We start from the raw sequence: 14,773 nt of genomic DNA, 5'->3' as shown, positions 1-14,773 counted from the left end.
GGGACATTACATAGGATTCTGGGATATTAGGAACAAAGATCCACTTTTTGGGGGGCAGAGGAAAAGACCCATTAGCATATATCAGTGCTTTTCAAATAGTGAGGCGTACCCCAAGGGGGGGCGCGAGGCTCTGTAAACAAGCTAAGCCCCATGTTTGTATCTCTGTATGTCTCTGGAGCTGAGAGTTGCTGTGTCCTATTTCAAACCCCGCTTTGAAAAGCTATACATTGCAAAACGTGCTTATTGTAGCCATTAATCCAGACATCACCTCTGATTAAAAAGTCAGCTCAAATTATTTTATATATTTTTGTTTTGCAGGTTAAAGTTTTTTTTAATAAAGATACTATTTACTGTCGGGGGGGGGGGCGCGAAAAATGTTTTCTTCTTCCTAGGGGGGCATGACAGAAAATACTTGAGAAGCACTGGCATATATCTAAGTGACACATGAAGGCCCTGAGCCTATTGGTCCTCCTCTTTTCTTGGGGGGCTCCCATTTAGGAGGGCTTTAGTAGCTAATGAGACTCGGGCCCTAAGGGCTCTACAGTGTCTATTTCCTGTGTCATGATTATAGGCAAGACTTGAAATGGATGGAAATGTACTGGAGGACAAGAAGATCCCTCTGTACTAAAGATGCTGCTGTAGTGGTAAAAGGAAGAAGGTCTTCTAGCATGAACCATCAGCCCCAGGTGCATAATCATGGGAAAATGTCACCACGAGGCACTGCATTCCTGGTTATGCATGGTGGGCTACAGAATCAACAGAATTGACACTACCTAATCAATTGACACATCAAGCAAAGTGTGATGTGAAGAATTATTACATTATCTACAGTGTTCAATAAATAGATATTTATGATCTGTAGAAACCTGCAACTATATTTTACTTCATTTTCATTTGAATATGGTATTGTATTAAAAATTAATATTATTCAAATGAATAGTAAGCACTGTTGTACTTAATGGAGTAAGTTGTACTCAGGGCTTTCTCCTGAATCTATTATGCTCTATTATGCTCAAGGATCACCCCTGGGGCTTGGAGGAACCATAGGAAGTGCTGAGGATCAAATTTGGATTAACTGTATGCAAGGCAAATACCTTACTTGATGTACTATCACTCCATTTCCAGGAAAGGAAAGTTTTAAAGGCTGATAATGAAAGGGGCCAGAGAATAGGTAAACAGGGATGGTACACATTCTTTGCATGTGAGAGAGCTAGATTAGATCTTTGGCATCCCATGATTCACAGAGCACTGTACAGAGTGGCCCAAAACCTCAAAAATAAAACAAAAATAAATAAAAATGAATAAAGGCAACTATCAGGACAGGTTGCTATGGTAAGGAGCCAGAAAATAATACTTAAATATTTTGTACATTCTCATTCCTAGAACCTGTGAATTTGTTAAAATGGTAGAGTATTAACACTGCTAATCCATCAGTTTTATGAAGGGATATTTATTGCACACAGCCAATGTCATTACACAGGTCCATATAATTGGAAGATAAGCAGAAGACAAGTCAGGCTGAAGAGAATTCCCTTTGACTTTGCTGCTTGACAAAACAGAAAAAGGAACTCCAAATTAAGATTTGAGGGAAGCTTCTAAAAGATACAAAAGGAAAAATTATTCCTGAGATCTCAGTCTTGTAACACTATAGTTTTAGTCTAAGGAGACTGGTTTTGGACTTCTCATCTCTGAACTCTAAGATAATGTGCATTGTTTTATGTCCTAAGCTTGTGATATTTATAGTAATGAAGGAAGAGTACAGTTAGGTTTTGGAGAGATAAACAAAATCCCATCCAAGAAAATATTGGTTGCAGCCCTGGAAATAGTTTGTGAGGTGTCAACAAGAAAGCAAAGTTTTTGGCCATGTGTAGAAGCAGAAACTTTCTGAGTTCTTTCCCCAAATATAAAGCCATCAGAAAAAAATGTGTGATGATTATGACAGTGAATGGCTAGTTATATGTGGTACAAAGTAGATCCTGATGAGAGAACATCAAAAAACTGCCTTTCAACTAAAAATATTCCCCTGTTTAGAAAATGCATTGCTGGGGCCGGTGAGGTGGTGCTAGAGGTATGTCTGCCTTGCAAGTGTTAGCTAAGGAAGGACCATGGTTTAATCCCCGGTGTCCCATATGATCCCCCCAAGCCAGGGGCAATTTCTGAGCACTTAGCCAGAAGTAACTCCTGAGCATCAAACGGGTGTGGCCACCCCACAAAAAAAAAAAGAAATAAAAAAAAATGCATTGCTACACAACTTTATCATTCTGTTTAGATATATGCATTGCTTGAGCAAAGATCTCTTTACTAAGATAAGGATAACTAGTTTACCATGTCAATATATCTCATATTATGAAATACCTTGATATTCTCCTCCCTATTTGTTTCCATATTTCTAGAGATACATACCTAAAAATTAGTGTGTATATAGCACTGCTCTATAAAATATGCCCATTTGCTGCTCTTTATAAACGTACTCTGACCTTTAGTAAGCTTACTTTATTTAGAAACAATGCTCCTTTCTTCGTGTTAGACCTGCACTTTACTTATTGAGTGTACACTTTGCTTTAATAAGCCACTTTATTTCTTATTTTCTCCTTCTCTCAAATCTTTTTCTGTGAGGAAGTCAAGAACCTAGACTCCTAGAACAAGGATAACAGCTGAATTTTCTTGCAACAATGAGATGGAAGAAAAAAACAGAAAGCTAAAAGGGAAAATTATAATTTATGCCTGATAAATATCAAGAAAAAATTCTTTAAAATATCAATAAAAATAATGAAAACCCAAAGCAAAGTATTGAAAAAAAGAAATTCTTTTTTGTTTGTTTTGTTTATTTTTTTGTTTTTGGGCCACACCCAGCAGCACTCAGAGATTACTCCTGGCTCTTTGCTTGGGAATTCTACCAGCAGGCTCAGGGGACCATTAACTGAATGAAGAGAGACAGAATAAAGGTGGGCCACATGCAAGGCAAATACCCGTACCCACTGTACTATTGCTCTGACCTCCATCAAGAAATTCTTGAAACTGCACACTTGATGTAAACATTATTATGATGGGTCAAGCAGAGCATTGACTACTTAAAATTTAAGATATTGTATACTATAATATTTAAATGACACACATCATTCTCAGATAAAACACTCCCATTCAAAATTTAAAAAGACATTTCTTGTTTCATTTCTTCCCTTCTAGTCCTTTTCTATACCTTCTCTTCCTTTGTGTTTTTGTATTGTGAAGAAAGGATGAGCACATTTGGTTAATGTCCACACATTTGGCTTATGAGGCAGAACGGAGTTGTACACTTTGTTGTAACCGCAGTCAGACCCAAACACCACTTGTTTAAGACTTCTTAATTCCAAATGAAATTTTCTTAATTCTGTTGTGTAGATGTACCACATTTTTTAAGTCACTCATTTCAACCTTAGATTTAATTTAATTAGAGGGGCCAGAGCCATAATACAGTTGTAGGTTGTTTGCCTTGCATGCAGCCAACTCAGGATGGACCTGGATTTGATTCTGTGCATCCCGTATGGTCCCCCACCCCCGGAGCCTGACAGAAGTGATTTCTGAGCCCAGAGTCAGGAGTGACCCCCTAAACACTGCTGGGTGTGGCCCAAAAATGGAAGGAAAAAAAAAAGATTAGTTAAATTCAAGTAAGGTAGCTTTTCCCAGGAAGCATTTGATCATATTTTTCAACTGCAGGCTTCAGGTCAGTCATTAGTCTGCCTGATCCAAAGGGCTTTCTTCTAAGTCTTCAAGGAGGTAGACTTCATTTCTCTCCTTTACATCAGGAGTTGGTCTTATGCCAGGATACTTCAATGGTAAGTGTAGAATTACATATTAATTATAGAGTCCTGGATGGTTGTGGATGGGGATGGAGGGGAGGCCTTTCTCTGCCAGCCTGGGCCAGGCGCCTGTATCCCCTTCCAGCCAGCGGGTCTCAGGTTTCAGAATAGACATGAGGAAATGACCCACAGCAGTCAGATTTCAGGAGACATCAGCTTTATTAAGGCCCCAGCCACCATGTGTGGCTTCTAAACTTAAACCTTTAAAGCAAGCTCCATAAGCTGCCCGAAACTTAAACCTGTTTCCTATCCCTCCATGCTGCCAACCCTTCCAGCAGCTTCTTGCTTCTCTCTCCAGACCTCATTACCCCCCTGAAGCAACCCTTTTGTTACCTTCCATAGACCTCCCCCAGAAATTGGCTGGTCTGACTAACAGGTAACGTTTACATTTTGCCCTGGGAGGTGGTGACAGGTAAGGTCTCCCTGTTTTTAAGCCAAATGTTTTCCCTCTCTATTTTTTCCACTCTTTGCTTTGCCTATGCAAACAACAACTACCACACTCACCTCTTTTGGGGAGGGAGTGGTGTTTGGTTTTTGGGTCATACTCAGAATTGCTCAGGGGTTACTCCTGGCTCTGTGCTCAGAAATTGCTCCTGGCAGGCACAGGGGGACCATGTGGATTCCAGAATTCGAACCACCGTCTGTCCTGGATCAGCTGCATGCAAGGCAAATCCCCTTCTGCTGTGCTATCTCTCCAGCCCCAACACACACACACACACACACACACACACACACACACACACACACACACACACACACACACCATTTTTATTGTAATTTTTAATCACTTATCTTTAAAAAAAAACAGTTTAAAAACCCCACTCTAGGGCCCGGAGAGATAGCACAGCGGCGTTTGCCTTGCAAGCAGCCGATCCAGGACCAAAGGTGGTTGGTTCAAATCCCGGTGTCCCATATGGTCCCCCGTGCTTGCCAGGAGCTATTTCTGAGCAGGAGTAACTCCTGAGCATCGCTGGGTGTGGCCCCCCCCCAAAAAAAAAACCCACTCTAAGGTCACACTTAGACTTAACCTCCAACTCTTTTTTTTTTTTTTTTTTTTTTTTTTTTTTTGGGCCACACCCGTTTGACGCTCAGGGGTTACTCCTGGCTATGTGCTCAGAAATCGCCCCTGGCATGGGGGGACCATATGGGACGCCGGGGGATCGAACCGCGGTCCTTCCTTGGCTAGCGCTTGCAAGGCAGACACCTTTACCTCCAGCGCCACCTACCCGGCCCCAACCTCCAACTCTTAACCTCATCCTCTAGAAATGAGGTCGCTTCAGTCCATCACATGTGTACTGTTGAAAAGGAGCATTGCTTCTTTATGAACAAGTCTAGATAAATCCAGATCAATTTTCAACCTACAAAGAAGGCCTTCCAGTGTTTTGAAACCGGCTCCTCAGGAGTGACTTTCGTGTAAAATACTTGGTTTTAGCTCATTTGGCTCTTGCCCTTCTCAGTCCTTTGGCAGAACTCTGCCTGTCATAACAAACCTCAGAATATTCCTGTGAAGTCTCAACCTTCCAGGCTTGAGACCTTCACACTACAGGTCATGATGAACATGGAATCACAGAGTAGGTGACTGAAGTATTGCATAGTACCCCCAGGCATCCCTATGCAATGCCCCAACGTCAGCAGGAAATAGCTGATGGATTCAACACCCATTCCTGACTGTACTCAGGGTTTCATCTTTTTAGAGGAGAAATTAAATAGAGAACCTCAGTTTCCCCTTGCCAGAAGCTCCATCTATCTCCATTAACCTAACATACATCATCCTCAAGGGCCTGGATAATACTTTCAACATTCTCACTGGACCATAGAACTCTATCACACTAAGAAGGATAAGATTGTGGACAATAAAATAAAATAAAAAAAAAATTGTGGACAATGCCTAAGGCAAATTACCAAACCAAAAGAACTCAGACCAGCCAGACCACTGTATATGTTTCTTGCATTCTTTGTAAAGGAATGCAAAGAGCCCTTTTAAAGTCTATACAGACTCGATTTTCCTATTAAAAAAAAAAAAAAAAAAAAAAGAAACCCACAAAACAAGTCATATTTAACTTAGTCCTCTCCATGCTGAGTTCCTTCTCTTTCTCATTTACTTTCCAATAAACATTCTACATTATTTGAGGGGGGGGTTGGCACACCCAGTAGAGCTCAGGGGTTACTCCTGGCTATGCTCTCAGAAATTATTCCTGGCAGACTTAGGGGACCAAGTGAGATGCCAAAGGTCATACCTGGCCAAAGCTAATTCCCTACCAGCTGTACTATCACTCCAGTCCATTTTTCTACATTCTTTTTTTTTTTTTTTTTTGGTTTTTGGGCCACACCCGGTGATGCTCAGGGATTACTCCTGGCTGTCTGCTCAGAAATAGCTCCTGGCAGGCTCGGGGGACCATATGGGACACCGGGATTTGGACCAACCACCTTAGGTCCTGGATTGGCTGCTTGCAAGGCAAACACCGCTATGCTATCTCTCCGGGCCCATTTTTCTACATTCTTAAAAAAAAAAAGGAACAAAATCATTTTGTGTTTATCTCTTCACATGTAATTTGTTTATTATAATATGATATTCTCTAAGTCTGCCCATGCTGTTGCAAATAGGCTGCATTTTCTGATTTTAAGAGGTTGATCTGGGGCCGGGAAGGTGGCGCTAGAGGTAAGGTGTCTGCCTTGCAAGCGCTAGCGTAGGACGGACAGCGGTTCGATCCCCCGGCGTCTCATATGGTCCCCCCCCCAAGCCAGGGGTGATTTCTGAGCGCATAGCCAGGAGTCACCCCTGAGCGTCAAACGGGTGTGGCCCAAAAACCAAAAAAAAAAAAAAAGAGGTTGATCCCAGGGCATCACAATTTGGGCCACCAATCAGCATAGAGGCCCATGATTATTTTGGGGTCACTCACTCAATTCAGGTTATCACTTTTTTACATCAACCAGGCCCTGAATCTCATCCTCTTAGAAACTGGAATACAATACTTGTGGGTGTACTGGACCTTTGAGTGACACTATATAATTTCTTCCAGCATAGACTTCTTTTCTTACTCAACCAGGAAGCAAAGTTGAGAGATACCTCCTTGATACATTATAGGACATGATGTACTTTGGGGTGGGTTTTGCCTATACTTAATTTTATTATTATTATTTACAAGCCTTGTGGTACATGATCTGACCTTCACTTCCACATCTCTTGGTGTAAAATGACTAACCTCTGTGAGGCTTGTAGGGGATGGTGCCTACTCTATTTGACTCTGTAGCTGATCAGCCTTGTTCCTTTTATTCTAGGAAACTGGAGTCCAATATAATTGTCAAATCCTCCAGACAGAAAAGATGAAGGTATTTCCCTTCAAATTTCCTCCAATGTTTGCTGTGCCTATGGGGAGGGGTGGGGGGAACCTGACACTCCTTTTTTTGTTTAATTTATTTGTATCTTCTAGATAAGGGCTCCCGCCTTTTTCATAGAAACTTGGGACATGAATTACTTTATTTTACCTCATATTTCTGTGTTTTCCTACAAATTGAGAAAAGAGAGAATGAGCGAGAGAAAGAAAGAGAGGGAGGGAGAAAAAGAGAGAGGGAGATTGGAGCCCAGGGGCCAAATGGTCTCGGATGCATTGGTTGAGGGGAATAAAAAAAGGTCAGAACTAAATACCCAACCAAAGAAAATGACAATAGAATCAAGAGACCCAAACCATAACAATATAAACTTAAAATAGGCCTATTACACTAGCAGGCCAGGGAGCTAAAGATGGAGGTATAAAAACTGTGATGAAGGGCGGTCAATATTGATAATGGGAATGGCCCTAATTCACTGTCACTATGCTTGAAATCTAATTATGAAGGTCTTGTAATTCATAATGGTCTCAATAAAAAAAATTATTAAAGAAAAGAAAAAGAAGAGCCGGAGCAGTGGAGCACTGGTAGGGCATTTGCCTTGCACGCGGCTAACCTAGGATGGACAGCAGTTCAATCCCCTGCATCCAATATGGTCCCCAAAGCCAGGAGAGATTTCTGAGCACATAGCCAAGAGTAACCCCTAAGCATCACCAGGTGTGGCCCAAAAACCAAAAAAAAAAAAAAAAAGAAGGGGACCGGGCGGTGGCGCAAGAGGTAAGGTGCCTGCCTTGCCTGCGCTAGCCTTGGACGGACCACAGTTCGATCCCCCGGCGTCCCATATGGTCCCCCAAGCCAGGAGCAACTTCTGAGCGCAAAGCCAGGAGTAACCCCTGAGCGTTACCGGGTGTGGCCCAAAAACCAAAAAAAAAAAAAAACAAAAAAAGAAAAAAAAAAAGAAAAGAAAAGATGTGGGTCCTGATTCTGGGCATGAATGAATAACCATGCTTGTCCTAGGAATGTAATCCTAGCGAATTATTTTTAAAATATGATAAATTCCTGCATTATTTTGCCCAAGCATCTTTTTTTGTTTTGTTTTGGGGTCACACCCAGTGGTGCTCAAAGGTTACTCCTAGCTCTGTGCTCAGACTTTACCCGTGGCAGGCTCCGGGGACCATATAGGATGCCGAATTCGAACGGCTGTCAGTTGGTTGCAAGCAAGGCAAACACCTTACCACTGCGCCATCACTCTGGCCCCTGTCCAAGCATTTTATGCAATTTTGGGTGTGGTTCCTTGCCACTCACATTTCTACCTCTATCCTTCCTTTTCTTGACCAACTTCCCTCCTACCTTTCTGAAATTGCTTCCTTATTTCAGTATCTGTCTTGAAATTTTCTTCTCTCACCTCAGTCATTCTCAACCTGCCTTACCTCATCCTCATGATATCAGAGCCTAAGTCTAGAGTCTTTCATAATTTCCTATATAAGTCAGAAGCCAGTCTCACCATCTTGCTGAAATTCAGTGTCAATGACATTTAAGTCAGAACCCTTTCTCTGCCTTTCTTCTCTGTATCCAAAGTGTCTCCTTTCATGTCTCTTTTGCCTTCTGTGGACCTTCCTGATCTCAGCCCCTGATCTGGAAGTTATTCTGTCTCTTAGACTCCAACTTATCCACTTGTCAGGTCATCTTCATGTTCCTTTATTCCACTCTATCACTTTCTTTAGGCACTCATCTCACTACACCACCTAATGTTCTGCTTCTGATCTTGGAAAGAATGTGCTAGTGCCAGGGCCAGAGAGATAGTACAATAGATAAGGCACTTGCCTTTCTGTCTTGCACATAGCTGACTCATGTTTGATCTCTGGTATCTATATGGTCTCCCGAGCCTACCAGGAATTATCCCTATACACAGAACCAGGAATAGTATCGAGCACTCTTGGGTATATTTCAAAACAAACAAACAAAAAGAATGTGCCAGTGGATGATTTGTCCTGGGAGCTGATATGTCCTCAGTTCTTGAGTTCCTCCTTGTGCCTATCATGGATCAGAGGGAGATCCTGTCTACTTATAGTTCTGGAGGCTCCACATTGGATTTGTGTCATTCCCCATTCACCCACCCTAAGAGAAAGCCCCTGCTTCCTGTGGCCCTTGGGACCCTTGAGGCATATTCATGTGTATGAAACCTTTTGCTGTTCATCTTCCTTTAGATTGGAGAGACACTTAAGAGGGAGAATTACCAAAAATGATAACTTGTAACTCATTATCTGCCAATAGGGCAGAAACTAGTTTAATTGATTTCGTGTTCAAGAAAATCCCTTAAGTTTTTCCACTCAAATGTTAATAATGGCCTGCTATGTTTTGGAGATCATAACTGAAAGCTTCTAAATCAGCATGATATGGAAGTGCCAGAGAAACTGTTTTGGAATAGACTTTTTTTTTCTTCCCTCTCATCCCTGACAGCTCTCCTTCCTGGAGTTTTTCCTGCTGAGAGCCTACTGGGGTCTGGTGCATAGAGCCTTGCATTCTGAAATCTGGTGTACCCTCTGTATTCTTGGAGAACCTGTTACAAAACTATTCAAACATTTCCTGCTTCTATGTCAGGGATTCCCATTATCAGAGCAGTCTGAAAGTCAGCCCTAGACAAAGAGGGTTTATAAGAAGGGAGAAAAAGAAAAAGAGCACATATAAAGTAGAATAATTGAAAACCTTAATGTTAGATGAATGCAACTCACACACACACACACACACACACATAGTGTTAGGTTGCCGATCACTGCACAGAACACAGACGGGGAAATATTAGACTAGATTTATTAAGACTCAGAACTGAGAGGCACAGCTGGGCTCAGAGCACTCCGCATGCCAGGATTTCTGGGTCTTTGCCTGGTATGTTGGGGGCTCTGGGCAGGACAGCTGGGCACAGGCCCCCTGGGCTGACCACCTAGTCCAGGGGTCCAAGGTCCCCCCAAACCTGGTGGGTCTTCAAGGCCACGCCTGGTTAATTGGGCCCTGGGGGGAGGGGGGGAGAAATTCCTCCCTAGGCATCCAAAAACTACAGAGGCTTGGCTGGGCTCAGAGCACTCCGCATGCCAGGATTTCTGGGTCTTTGCCTGGTATGTTGGGGGCTCTGGGCAGGACAGCTGGGCACAGGTCCCCTGGGCTGACCACCTAGTCCAGGGGATTTAGGTCCCCCCAAACCTGGTGGGTCTTTAAGGCCACGCCTGGTTAATCGGGCCCTGGGGGGAGGGGGGGAGAAATTCCTCCCTAGGCATCCAAAAACTACAGAGGCACAGCTGGGCTCAGAGCACTCCACATGCCAGGATTTCTGGGTCTTTGCCTGGTATGTTGGGGGCTCTGGGCAGGACAGTTAGCCACAGGTCCCCTGGGCTGACCACCTAGTCCAGGGGACCAAGGTCCCCCCAAACCTGGTGGGTCTTTAAGGCCACGCCTGGTTAATCGGGCCCTGGGGGGAGGGGGGGAGAAATTCCTTTCTAGGCATCCAAAAACTACAGAACTGCGGGGGGGGGGGGGGGGGGCTTGAGCCTCCAGGCATACTTCATGTACTTCATGTATTCAGAATATTCCTTATTCTTATGTTATGTTTTGCATATACAGAATGTTTATTTTGTATTCTGCCCTTTCCCACACCCATACAAAGCTCTTTTTTACTCCTTAACTCTCTAACCCCCTCTCAAACATCACTAACCTATATTACTCTTTTTAATTTCAGTAGTGTACAATCCTAATCACAGTTCAAAGATGTGCATTGTGTGTGACAACCCCAAATTGTTTCAAGATACATAAAATGGACACGTATTTCTTTAGAATATTTTGTGGGTTTTTTTGGACAGCTATAATTTTTACTAAATTTTTTCTTATACAGTGATGATTCTAACCACTTTTTATCTTCTCTTTTTGAGCTGTTTAACAAGGAATTTTGGTGGAAGAGTCCCCCAGTTTAATGCTTATGATTGAACCATGTCATGGGAATCATTGGAATTGTTCTTATGGCCCCCATATGCGCCAATAACACCACGTGGCATTGCTTCTTATTTGCATAGGCACATTAAAATGGGAAAATACTATACATACAAATAAGATCTTATTTAATAGAGATTGGAACACACAAATCTTGTAGTGCAGAGGGACCTTAGACCCTGAACATTGACATAACGACCTGGCACAGACCTCAGAAGAAAGGGCATAATCCATTCTCCCCTGAACCAGGGAAGCCATCCATGAAACATCCAGGCTGGTTTATAACATCACCTGGAAGCAATCCTCTACCACGGAAGACCTACACTGCTCAGACTTTGACCTGCTCAAAAGAGACTTCCCTTGACACTGAGAAGACTTAACAACGACAACGTCCTGCTTACAGGACATGGCTCCCTGCATTGCCCTTTGATTGTGAGGTGAAAGGAGAGGATGCTCCACATCCTGACTTCAATGTGAGATATGCAGATTCCAGGATCTTTAATACAGAAACATGATACCAACAACAGAGACTGTGTGAAAAATAAAAGTGTGTTGGCACTACAGACAATGTATTGGATTGGACGATCTAGCTTGCCTGAAGCCTAGACTTGGTCTTATGCCAGGAAACTTTAGGGGTCGGGTCTCTTTGTACTTAGGCCAGGGTTATTTCTTTCCATGTCCCTCATATTTTGGTGGGCCTATGCAAACAACAATTGCCACTCTAGCGCCATTTTTACTGTGCTCCTTTGACTCTAATCTTTAAAAAGAACTCACTTAAAATTTGAGGTTAACGTAAGCTAATATGCATGTATATGGAAATGTAAGAAAATACTATGCCTGTAATGTTTAAGGAGTTACGTAAGTTTTATGGCTTTAGATTGCTTTGTGTACTGTTAAGAAATATTATAATGTGTTACAATCTGGGGACTTGAGGGACAAAGTAATTGTATATGGATTCTGTCTTAATTATCTTAATGTTCTTTGTCTGAAATTTCAAAGTTAAGATATCAGTAAGGGGACTTTTGAGAATTATGTTATGGGTGATTGTCCTTCCACTGTAACTTTACCTTGTCCTCTTTCTTTGTACCTTTGTTCTCATAATTAAAAATAAAAAAATAAATAAATAAAAAAAATAAAAAATCCAGCTAAAAAAATTAGAGACATTTCTACTAAGTTTAATGATAAAACAAGGATATCCCTTATTTATTATTTCCCTGGCATTCCTATACTATATAATAAAATAGAGTTGAAAGACAAATATAAAAAAAAAAAAAAAAAAAAAAAAAAAAAAAGACTCAGAACTAAGGGCCTGCAAGTCAAAGTCACTTAGAGTTGTGTTAGTGGGATCTCCCTATGTTAGGTGGACAGAGTTAGATTTATTAAGATTCAATACTGAGGGCCACAAATCAGAGCCTTAAGCATGGGGAGGCACACAATTTATATATTTTCAGCCAGCATATTCAAGGCAAACATCTATATATTTCTAGTCCTTATCTGAGCAAAGCAAAGACTGATTACAATAGACTTACTGTTTAATATTTGCATTATGGAATTTTATGGTCATATTGTGCATGAAATTCTTTTTCAGATTTACTCGACCTTGCCTTAAAAAATATTTTGTTGTTGTTGTTGTGAGTTTGAAGATATCCATCTAAACAGTTTTTCCATTATTGTATTTTCAAAGTGTTTTTTGTTGATTCAGTTAAAAATTTTTCTTTGGCTTTATTTTGATTCCTGCCTAATAGATATTTTTGGTAATTATGAGTGAGTGTTATTTCCATAATTTTGTATAGTATGTATTTGCATGTCTTATTGTGTGTCTATCTGTCTTGTATTTCCTGATACTTTATCCCCTAATTTATTATTCCTCATTATTCCCTCTTTCTTCTTAGTCCTTAACGTTTTATTTGTAGGAATCCCATCACAGTTGCAAGCCTCCTGATCTCAGACTGAAGAATACATCATTAACTGTTCCAGTGCTGTGTCCTATATCAAGTTACAACTCATCTTTCCTGATTCATCAAATGTCTTTGGTTGGACTTTTAGGAGTTCTATACTCTCTATCTTTTTAGTGTAAATTTTGACTTGGTAAAAATTTTTAGCTTTTGGGGCCGGGAAGGTGGCGCTAGAGATAAGGTGTCTGCCTTGCAAGTGCTAGCGTAGGACGGACCGCAGTTGGATCCCCCGACGTCCCATATGGTTCCCCCAAGCCAGGGGCGATTTCTGAGCGCATAGCCAAGAGTAACCCCTGAGCGTCAAACAGGTGTGGCCCAAAAACCCAAAAAAAAAAAAATTTTTTAGCTTTTGTATTTGTATTTTTTATGATTAGAATCCTTTTTTTTTTTTCTTTTTTTTTTTAAAAAAATGGAACGCTTCACGAATTTGCGTGTCATCCTTGCACAGGGGCCATGCTAATCTTCTCTGTATCGTTCCAATTTTAGTATATGTGCTGCCGAAGCGAGCACTGATTAGAATCCTTTAAAGTATATTTAATTCTGTATTTTTGTGATTACTGTAATTAATGTTTTTAATTAATTGTAATTAATGTTTTTAATCTTATAAAATCTATGTTATATTTCATTAAAGTTTTGCTTTTGTAACTATGTGTTTGGGGTTAGATAGTGTTACGTTATTATTATGATTATTGTTATTGTTATTGTATTATATACTATTATTGTTTGTTTACATCTTGCGTATGAGCCCTGTTTGCTTTTTGTTCTCAATCCCTGCCTTCCCAAAGAACAGGAGAGGGGTGGAATCTCTCTAATCCCATTCCAGGCATTGGGCGATCCTGGTCTCCAATCTGGGGGGATTTGTTTGGAGGGGGTGAGGGGCCGCTCAGCATCACTCAAAGGTTATCTAGCTCAGCTCTCAGAAATTGCTCCTGGTAGCACTCAGGGCAGGTGGCGGAGAGGGCATATGGGATGTCAGGGATCAACTCCTGATTGGCCCAATACAAGACAAATACAAGACAAATACCCTACCCACTAGATTATCGCTTTAGTCCCTCTGTTTGGTTTTTCTGACCCAAGCTGTGTAATGACATCACTGTGTAATGGCATCACTCTGGTTCATACACATATATATGATAATATTTATAGGATTATTTATAAAATAATATAATGGTAAAAAAATAATATAATGGTATAAATAATGTAAAATTTTATTATGTAAATAAATTATTATTTACATACCTGCATTTATGACATCTGATTTTTGTCCCCTGGGGAAAACGTGCAGAATTTCTAACATGCATTTCCTTTGAAAACTGAACTCTTGGGGCCCGGAGAGATAGCACAGCGGTGTTTGCCTTGCAAGCAGCCGATCCTGGACCAAAGGTGGTTGGTTCGAATCCCAGTGTCCCATATGTTCCCCCGTGCCTGCCAGGAGCTATTTCTGAACAGACAGCCAGTAGTAACCCCTGAGCACCGCCGGGTGTGGCCCAAAAAACAAACAAAAACAAAAAAAACAAAAAGAAAAGAAAAGAAAACTGAACTCTTTTTTTTATACGTGGGCTTCTAGACCACCCAGGTATGCCTCTGCTCAGCACCAATATCAGCAATGGGGTCCTCTTCATCCTTGTTATCTTTACCCATCAGAGCTGGAAGAGAGAGAAGCAGTCAGCAGGG

The 14,773-nt window shown here is 41.3% G+C and overlaps 2 protein-coding genes and 1 non-coding gene across 5 annotated transcripts in view; 2 read left to right on the top strand and 1 right to left on the bottom strand.

The window, feature by feature from the left end:
- LOC126022982 (retinol dehydrogenase 16-like) overlaps positions 1 to 865 on the top strand; it is an 85,928-nt gene extending 85,063 nt beyond the window's left edge. For all 3 annotated transcript variants that reach the window (XM_049784021.1, XM_049784017.1, XM_049784018.1), the window contains exon 6: positions 572 to 865. The gene's annotated coding sequence lies outside the window, so the exon portion shown is untranslated. The remainder of the gene's footprint in view (positions 1 to 571) is intronic.
- The window catches only part of LOC126023061 (retinol dehydrogenase 16-like), a 47,092-nt gene extending 46,227 nt beyond the window's left edge, over positions 1 to 865 (top strand). Inside the window, exon 6 of the mRNA XM_049784112.1 lies at positions 572 to 865. The gene's annotated coding sequence lies outside the window, so the exon portion shown is untranslated. The remainder of the gene's footprint in view (positions 1 to 571) is intronic.
- A 12,637-nt stretch (positions 866 to 13,502) lies between these two features.
- On the bottom strand, positions 13,503 to 13,609 carry LOC126023408 (U6 spliceosomal RNA). Its single transcript, XR_007500533.1, has one exon. It is a non-coding gene; the product is annotated as a U6 spliceosomal RNA (small nuclear RNA).
- Positions 13,610 to 14,773: the final 1,164 nt, after the last annotated feature.

This window comes from Suncus etruscus, chromosome 11 (genome assembly GCF_024139225.1).
Source record: "Suncus etruscus isolate mSunEtr1 chromosome 11, mSunEtr1.pri.cur, whole genome shotgun sequence".
NCBI lineage: Eukaryota > Metazoa > Chordata > Mammalia > Eulipotyphla > Soricidae > Suncus > Suncus etruscus.
This window is presented reverse-complemented; position numbering and strand designations above follow the sequence as displayed.